The sequence below is a fragment of the Myxocyprinus asiaticus genome, chromosome 19, assembly GCF_019703515.2.
Source record: "Myxocyprinus asiaticus isolate MX2 ecotype Aquarium Trade chromosome 19, UBuf_Myxa_2, whole genome shotgun sequence".
NCBI lineage: Eukaryota > Metazoa > Chordata > Actinopteri > Cypriniformes > Catostomidae > Myxocyprinus > Myxocyprinus asiaticus.
This window is the reverse complement of record NC_059362.1, coordinates 47754947-47762967: the sequence shown is the minus strand read 5'-3', so window position 1 is coordinate 47762967 and position 8021 is coordinate 47754947.

Sequence of the window (8021 nt, the reverse complement as noted above, 5' to 3'; positions counted from 1 at the left end):
GATTCTGACATTTTCAGAGTGTGTTCTAAAAACTGGTTGGAATAAGAGTGGAACTGTTACAATGTGTCAGGGGATCAGCACACTGCACGAGTCTGTGTTTGTAGCTTGCTAGCCTGTGTAGCATTGCTTATTCTTATACGTTCATCATTTTATCCTTTGCCATTTTACTGTGTGCTTCTTTTTTTTCTGCTTTTCTACTGTTTCAACTGCCTGTATTTTACCGCAAACCCGTTTCTCTCTTTTTGTTCCTTTTCTTTTTCCCCCGCTTGTCTACATCTCATGTCTCTACTGCGTGCATTCATTTTATCCTCTGTTTTACATGGATTATTGCATCAATATCAAAAATCTGCTGATCAGGAACCACATTGTACCACATCGATCTCAAACCCTCGCAGCTCAAGAACAACCATAACAACAACATACAGTTGTGGTAAGTCATGGTGTGATAAGGAGGAGGCTGTGGCCGGGTCCTGAGGGTGCATGGCCGGTGCTGAGTCAACTAATCAGCGGGAGAGAAAGATAAAGGGGAGCTGGAGATGCAAGTTCGAGAGAGAGAGAGGCACATGCGGCTGCTGTGTGTGTGTGTGTTAATGTTTGTTTAAGTTAATTTATGTCATTAAAGTTAAAGTTGACTGTTCTGCTGGTTCCCGCCTCCTTCTTGCCCACCTTTACCTGTTACATTGGTGCTGAAATCCGGGAAGAAGGAGGGATGCACTGTCGTGGAGTCCTCGCTACTGCCGTCCCCCAGGGGAGGAGCCGCAGTGGTCTGCTGGGGGATGGAGGAGTCGCTGCCGGCCGCCGGGAGTCGGAGGAACTGCTGCCATCCGCCAGGAAGGGGAGGAGCCGTTCCATCCGTCAGAGGGCGGAGGAGTGGCTGAGGACTAGGCGTTGGTGTGTCCGGGGACTGGCGAGCAAGTTTTCTCTCTCTCTCCTCTCCCTGTGTGTGTCTCTCCCGCTCGCCCTTTCCCTCTCCCTTCTCCCTCCCCTCATCTCTCCCCAGGTTCCCAGGAGGCGGGGTGGACCATTGGTTGGCGGAATGGCCAGAAGGGCAGCGTCTCCCCTCCAGAGATGGGGGGGGTAGGCCAGTCCAGATGGCGCCCCAGCCTGAATCGGGCGGGGGAGGAGTGTGACGAGGAGGAGGGTGTGGCTGGCCCGTGAGGGTGCACAGCAGTGAGAGATTTACATGTGATAAATGTAAAGAATTATTCAGGCTGACAGAGAAGGTTGAGTTAGAGACACGCATCTGAACGCTAGTGGAGGTCAGTGAGAAAGAGAATCCGGTAGATACTGTTTCGGATGCGGGTAGTACAGCAAGCAACACACACACTTTGATTCTGGCTGTAGAACCCCCGCAGCAGGGTGTTTGGGTGGCGTCTCGGCGGCAAACTCGCTCAGCAAAGCGACACCACTCTCCCGTTCCTGTTAGGATCACCAATCGTTTCTCCCCACTCAGTGATGCACCCACTGAGAATCATGTTGAAAGAGCCTTAGTAATAGGTGATTCTATTGTAAGGAACGTGGAATAGAGACTCCAGCCACTATTGTTAAATGCATTTCGGGGGCTCGGGCATCTGATATCAGATTAAATTTACAAGTGCTGGCTAATGCTAAATGTAGATGTCTGCACTAACGATGTCCGGCTTCGACAGTCGGATATCACTAAATGATGTCAGACACTGTAATATGCTCTGGCCCCCTCCCTGCTCATCATAGTGACAAGGTTTATTGTAGATTAGTGTCACTGAACGGCTGGATATCTGAGCGGTGTCCGGAGAATAGCATAGGAATTTGGAAGAGTTTTTGGGGTAGACCTGACCTGCTAAATGAGATGGACTCATCCCTCCAGGGAAGGTGCCGCTCTCCTTTCTAGTCATTTGGCTCATAGTCTTTATAGTGATAGTATTTGACTTACTAGGGCCCAGGTCAGAAAGCAGACAAACTCATTCAAGAAATACATCAACTAAACTCAAAATAAATACTACACCTCTGTCAACCCTTACACTTTTTGAGACCTCACGCAGTGCTCAGAATATGTCGTTGACGCAGCCATTTTCTTTTTCCCACTGCAATGATGCAAAGCCTTCACTAGCGTGACATTACTAGCCAGTATTTAGTTTCTTTTATGTTGAACATGAGCAGGCCAAAGTCAAAAAGTACCATTGATGATTTTTTCACAAGAAAGAGGGCCTGAGACCAAGACCCCTTCAAATGAAGCAGCAGAAAATGCTGTCAGCCGTCCAACCCTGCTGCACACAGCGGAGATCAGCAGAAAAGATTGTGAAGGCGATGCATGCGAAAAAGCAGAAATCCGGAGTAAGGCCATATAAAGATAATTTTTTGAAGTTTGGGTTCATCAGCTGTTCCGACGCAGGTCATGCTGCAGTACCAGTGTGCATAGTATGTAGGGAAAAGTTGGCAAATGAAAGTTTGAAACCAGCGAAAGACATTTAAGTACACGTCATGCCGATCTGGCGGACAAACCATTATCTTTTTTCAGAGAAAGGCTCAAAAAATTCAGTCATCAGCTCAGGTACTCAGCAAAAGCGTAACACACAATCAAAAATTGCACTTGGCATCTTATAAAGTTATATCTTGTTGCCAAAGGAAAAGCACATTGTATGGAATCATTGTTTTATTCATCGTGAAGCTTTGGCATCAAAAGGTATACCACCTAAGCTTGAAGTGGTGATGAGAGACATTGCTAAAGTTGTAAACTACATTAAAGTTAGTGCTCTTAATAGTCGACTTTTCAAGGCCCTGTGTACTGAAACGGGAGCCGAGCACACACATTTACTATTTCATACAGATGTGAGATGGCTGTCGAAGGGCAGGGTGGTCAGCCAAGTGTACGAATTGAGGGATGAAATACATGCTTTCCTAACTGAGAAACTGTCTCGCAAGCTCATTCAGTGATAAAAATGGCTTGGTCTTATCTTGCTGACATATTATCTGTTCAAAACGAACTGAATCTAAAATTACAAGGAGAGAGGACAATATTTTCAGACATTGCAAACAAATTCAGGCTTTCACTAGAAGTCACTAGAACTTTGGCAGCTGCGACTCAAAACCCCAATCTACTATATGTTCCCGACAATGATGAAACACATTAAAGAAAATGGTGTGTCAAAGAAATCGGTCACACCTCATTCAGTCACATCTGGATGCACTGATGGGGAATTTCTCTCGCTACTTTCCACAGGAGAAGTTCAATTAATTAAAAGACAAGCAGTGGGTGAAAAATCCCTTTGACTTTGAAACCCCAGATTCAATTGCTGAACTGAATTTAACTCCTGAAGAAGAATCAGAAATGCTGCAACTAACCTGTGACGGCACATTGAAAACTCGACACAAAACAGAAAAATTGTCTTTGTTCTGGATTGGCCTCTCCACCGAGTATCCCATGCTGAGCAAAGAAAGCATTTCATTGCTACTGCCCTTCACATCTACCTATATGTGTGAAACTAGATTCTCCATTTTAACCAAAATGAAGACAAAACAGCTAAATAAACTGAAAGCTTCTCCAGACATGTGTGTTGCCCTGTCGTCCTGCGAACTGGCTTGGGACCAAATTATGCAGAACAAGCAGGCCCACCCTTCTCATTAATTAAGTTATATACATACACACACACACACACACACACACGTGTGTGTATATATATATATATATATATATATATATATATATACACACACACACACACACACACACACACACTACCGGTCAAAAGTTTTGAAACACTCTTTATTATAATAATTTTTTCTTCACATTTTAGAATAATAGTAAAGTCATCAAAACTATGGAAGAACATAAATGGAACTATGGGAATTATGTTGTGGCTAAACAAAATCCAAAATAATTCAAAACTGTGTTATATTTGAGCATCTTCAGAGTAGTCCCCCTTTGCCTAGAATTTGCAGACACGTACTCTTGACATTTTCTCAACCAACTTCTTGAGGTATCACCCTGGGATGCATTTTAAACAGTATTGAAGGAGTTCTCATCTATGTTGGGCACTTATTTGCTTTTCTTTATCATTTGGTCCAAGTCATCAATTTCAAAAACTTTTTTTATTTATTTTTTTATTAAATTGTAGTTTTATAATGAAATAAATTAATATGGTGGCACAAATATATTTTTGTCTACAAAACTTATTTCAAACATTTAAGCATACGCCTTCAGATCAAAAGATTTTTAAGATCATGAGAAACATTTCAGTCAAGTGTTTAAAAACTTTTGACTGGTAGTGTATATATATATATACACTATATTGCCAAAAGTATTCGCTCACCCATCCAAATAATTGAATTCAGGTGTTCCAATCACTTCCATGGCCACAGGTGTATAAAATGAAGCACCTAGGCATGCAGACTGCTTCTACAAACATTTGTGAAAGAATGGGCCGCTCTCAGGAACTCAGTGAATTCCAGCGTGGTACTGTGATAGGATGCCACCTGTGCAACAAGTCCAGTCGTGAAATTTCCTCGCTACTAAATATTCCACAGTCAACTGTCAGTGGTATTATAACAAAGTGGAAGCGATTGGGAATGACAGCAACTCAGCCACGAAGTGGTAGGCCACGTAAAATGACAGAGCGTGGTCAGCGGATGCTGAGGCGCATAGTGCGCAGAGGTCGCCAACTTTCTGCTGAGTCAATCGCTACAGACCTCCAAAGTTCATGTGGCCTTCAGATTAGCTCAAGAACAGTGCGTGGAGAGCTTCATGGAATGGGTTTCCATGGCCGAGCAGGTGCATCCAAGCCATACATCACCAAGTGCAATGCAAAGCGTCGGATGCAGTGGTGTAAAGCACGCTGCCACTGGACTCTAGAGCAGTGGAGATGCGTTCTCTGGAGTGACGAATCAGGCTTCTCCATCTGGCAATCTGATGAATGAGTCTGAGTTTGGCGGTTGCCAGGAGAACGGTACTTGTCTGACTGCATTGTGCCAACTGCGAAGTTTGGTGGAGGGGGATTATGGTGTGGGGTTGTTTTTCAGGAGCTGGGCTTGGCCCCTTAGTTCCAGTGAAAGGAACTCTGAATGCTTCAGCATACCAAGAGATTTTGGACAATTCCATGCTCCCAACTTTGTGGGAACAGTTTGGGGATGGCCCCTTCCTGTTCCAACATGACTGCGCACCAGTGCACAAAGCAAGGTCCATAAAGACATGGATGAGCGAGTTTGGTGTGGAAGAACTTGACTGGCCTGCACAGAGTCCTGACCTCAACCCGATAGAGCACCTTTGGGATGAATTAGAGTGAAGACTGCGAGCCAGGCCTTCTCGTCCAACATCAGTGTCTGACCTCACAAATGCGCTTCTGGAAGAATGGTCAAAAATTCCCATAAACACACTCCTAAACCTTGTGGAAAGCCTTCCCAGAAGAGTTGAAGCTGTTATAGCTGCAAAGGGTGGGCCGACGTCATATTAAACCCTATGGATTAAGAATGGGATGTCACTTAAGTTCATATGCGTCTAAAGGCAGATGAGCGAATACTTTTGGCAATATAGTGTATATATATATATATATGTGTGTGTGTGTAGTGTATATGAATATATATATATATATATATATATATATATATATATATATATATATATATATATTCATATACACTACACACACACACACACACACATATATATACACCAGATTATGCAGAATAAGCAGGCCCACCCTTCTCATTAAGTTATATACATACACACACACACACACGTATATATATATACTGTATATATATATATACATATATATATATATATATATATATATATATGTATATATATTAGTATTCTTATTGCATGTAACATTTTAAGTGGTGGTTGTGCATATGGGTCGCGTCAATTTAAAAAGAAAAAATGGGGTCGAGGAGGTGTTGCTACAATTTACAGTGAAGTTTTTGGTGTTTCTCAGGGGACAGGATATACGTTTAAGTCTTTTGAACTAATAATGCTTAATGCTTAATCTCTGTCATCTTTTGCGCTTGCTACAGTATATAGATCACCCGGGCCATATTCTGATTCTGATTTCCTTGGTGAATTTGCATATTTTCTGTCAGATCTAGTAGTTACTGTAGATAGAGCTTTAATTGTTGGTGACTTCAACATTCACATAGATAATGAAAATGACACATTGGGATTAGCATTTATCTATATTCTCAACTCTCTTGCAGTCAGACAAAATGTGACAGGAACAACTCATCACCATAATCATACGCTAGATTTAATTCTGTCAAATGGAGTTGATGTTACTATACTATACTATACTAGAACAACTTGATGTAATAACAAAAAATATAAATACAGTCTTCTCTAGGACTCTTGATAGTGTCACCCCCCTTCGATTAAAAAAAATGAAAGAAAAAAGCCCTGCACCATGGTACAATGATCACACTCATGCTTTCAAGAGAGCAGCTTGGAAAATGGAGCGCAAGGCATTTCGCGGTGCATGGAAGGATAGTATCTGTAGCTACAGACAGGCACTAAATCCAGGTCAGCATACAGTATTTTAGCAAACTCATAGAAAATAACCACAACAATCCTTGGTGTTTATTCATGACCTTTTCCAAAAGCAGTAATCACCTCTCCCAGAGTATCTGCCGCTTTAGGGGGGGTGTATACTACTCCCAAATATAGTACAGAGCAGGTGGCACAGCTGTAAATACCTAAAGAACTGAGATCTGGGAATCCCAAAATGTTGAACCAAGTTTTCAAAGGATCTCAACACTCTACACTCACCGAGTGTATTGACCTCCCTCACAATCCACTCTGACCAGCAGAAAGGGGACTTATTAATACATCATTTTGGGTTCAGCCATATGCTCGAGGCAACATTTAAATAAATGTCTGAATTAACCACTCTGGACACTTTTGTCCATACTGAGTGCAAATGAGAGATAACGGGGTGTAATTTAACTTCTCCAATTACTGTAGTTTGGTAGAAAGGCTTTGCAATGGCGAAATAGGGGCAAGAAATTCCTGTTCAATACAAAACCAGGGAGGGGCTCTCTCAGGTAGAAGCATCCAATGAGACTGAATGCATAATAAAACAAAATCTTGGGTAGACCTAGCCCACCTTTGTCAATTAGCCTATGCAACTTAATGAAATGTAATCTGGGACGTTTACCATTCCAAATGAAGGACTTCGCTATGCTATCAAATTGCTTGAAATAAGAGAGGGGGACATCTATATGGAGAGACTGTAGCAGGTAGTTTAATTTTGAAATACAATTAATTTTGATAACATTAACCTTAATAATCATAGATAAATTTAATGAAGCCCACCTGCCCACATCGCTCGAAAACCTTTTTATTATAGGGTCAAAATTAACTCTAACTAAATCACACAAAGTTGCAAGGAATAAAATACCCAAATACTTAATGCCCTGTTTGGGCCACTGGAAGGCGCCCGGCTGAAAAGCCGTTACCAGGCCGTTCGCTGTCAGAGCCAAAACTTCAGATTTAGACCAACTGACTCTGTATCCTGAAAACTTATAAAAGGAATGAATAATTCTGTGGAGGCAAGGTATAGATCTAGTAGGGTCGGAGACAAATAAAAAAAATATCATCTGCGTAAAGCAAAAGCTTATGCGGCACACCTCCCGCCACAACCCCAGAAAAACCATCCTCCTTTCTTATCGCGGCTGCTAATGGTTCCAGGGCAAGACAGAACAATAATAGGGCAAGAGGGCAACCCTGCCAGGTGCCCCTATCTGGAGTAAAATAATCTGAAATTAATCCATTCGTTTGTACCGACACTACCGGGTGTCTATAAAGTAACTTAATCCAAACAATAAAAGTATTCCTGAACCAGTACATTTCTAAAATCTTAAAAAGATAATCCCATTCTACCATATCAACTGCCTTTTCAGCATCAAGTGAGATGGCAGCGACCTGAGTCTGATCATTCGCCACTGACCACATAATATTGATGAAATGCCTAATGTTATCAGAAGAGCTAGGGCCCCAAATAAACCCCACCTGATCTATATGTATAAGAGATGTCATAACTTCACTTAATCGGTTA